At 61.9% G+C, this 1,812-nt stretch overlaps 1 pseudogene; it reads right to left on the bottom strand.

Moving 5' to 3' along the window:
* Positions 1-972: 972 nt before the first annotated feature.
* Positions 973-1,809, bottom strand: LOC100465216 (annotated as a pseudogene).
* Positions 1,810-1,812: the final 3 nt, after the last annotated feature.

Below are 1,812 nucleotides of genomic sequence, written 5' to 3' on the forward strand. Positions count from 1 at the left end.
GGGGAGGTGTGGTTTGGAGCAGTCTCTGTCCTGTCTCGGTTAGGGTCTAGTAGGTCTTCTCTGGGTTGGGGGCATCGTTTGGGTTGGTCTCTGGGTTGACTCCCAAGGCTCTGCCCAGTTTCTGGCTGACAGAGCTTTTTCCTGTCTGCCTCCTGCTCCCTGCTCCCCCCACCCCGCCACACACAGTGTCTGCTCTTCTCTGGGGAACTTGGGTCCCTTCCTCCATCTTCCTCACTCCTCTGTCTTACTGTCCCTCTTGGGTCTCATGACTGGTCACGAACACATTTTCCTCACCGTCTAAGACATGTCTAGTCCCTTCTGTTCCTTAAACTTGCTCAAGAACCACCTTGTGCAGAAGAGATCCCTAGCTTAACCCCACCCAGCACAATCCCCCTTGGGGGGGTTCCTTGTTACACTTTGGGGTCAAGTGCTCTTGGTGGGTGCTAGTGACCTGGTTAGGTGGGCATTAGGTTGGACTGATTTCCCGAGATGAGCAACTGTGGCTCTTTTTGTTGGATGGGGTCTCCTACAGGGTAGAGGCCATGATTTCGCTGTTAATTTGGGGGACTCCTGAAGCCGGACTCCACGGGGTCTTCATGGTGTGTGCCATCAGACTGGGAGATCTTACCAGCGTCTGGACTCTTCAGGGGTGGTCACAGGACCCCCTGAGCATGGTGCAGGTTCTCTCCAAAATATGCCTTCTCTCTTCACCAGCTTAAGAGAAAGCCGGAAGGCCACTTCCCCCTCCCTGAGACTGTTTATATAGAGGATAGAGAGATTTGCCCTCCAGCACAGGAACATTTCCTCAGGGGAGGATGGGAGCTCCCCAGCGCCCTTGGACTCCCTGAGCACACACCTTGCAGATTCTCACACGGAAATGGGCAGGCAGAAGGCTAACTGCCTTCCCAATGGACATTCCCATCCTTGGGCTCTGGGCTACACTTTCTCCTCTCTCCCACGCCCNACACTCACCAGCCAGGCTGCCCTCTCCCCAGACTCCCCAGGAGCTTCCTGGCTGCCCCCTTCACTTCCTTATTCCTGAGGGTGTAGATGAGCGGGTTGAGGGCCGGGGTGACCACAGCATAGAAGAGCGAAACAGCTTGCCCCGCCCCTGGTCGTAACGGATGGTGGGCTGTAGGTAGGTGTATGCCACCACAGGACAGCTGCAGGAGCGCGGGCAGCTCGCAGATGAAGTGGTCTGCCCACCGCTTTCCTGCGGCCGCCCCGGGACCGCATGCGCCAGATGGCACGGGCCACGGCGCCCTAAGAGGCCAGGATGACAGAGGACGGCAGCAGCAGAATGACCACGCGCGCAGCAAACATCTGGCGCTCTGTGTCGTTGCGGCTGCCACCACAGGACAGCTGCAGGAGCGCGGGCAGCTCGCAGATGAAGTGGTCCAGCCGGGAGGCGGCGCACAGCGGCGGAGCGGCCAGCAGCGCGGTCTGCGCGGCCGAGTTGGCCAGGCCACCCAGCCACGAGGCGCAGGCCAGCGCGCGGCCCCGGCGCGGGGAGGCGAGCTCCGCGTGGCGCAGCGGGTGGACCACCGCGGCCGCCCGGTCCAGTGCCATCACCGCCAGCAGCAGGCACTCGACCGAGCCCATCGCCAGCGAGGTGCACAGCTGGGTCAGGCAGCCCGCGCGCTGCAGCCACAGCTCCGCACCGCACAGGCTGGCCAGCAGCGCGGGGGCCACGCTCGTGGTGAAGCCCACGTCCACCAGTGCCAGGTGGCACAGGAAGTACTACATGGGTGTGTGCAGGCGCGGGTCGCGCACGGCCAGCAGCACGAGGGTCGAGTTGCCCGCCAGGGTCAG

Source organism: Ailuropoda melanoleuca, unplaced genomic scaffold, assembly GCF_002007445.2.
Source record: "Ailuropoda melanoleuca isolate Jingjing unplaced genomic scaffold, ASM200744v2 unplaced-scaffold76553, whole genome shotgun sequence".
NCBI classification, from domain to species: Eukaryota; Metazoa; Chordata; class Mammalia; order Carnivora; family Ursidae; genus Ailuropoda; species Ailuropoda melanoleuca.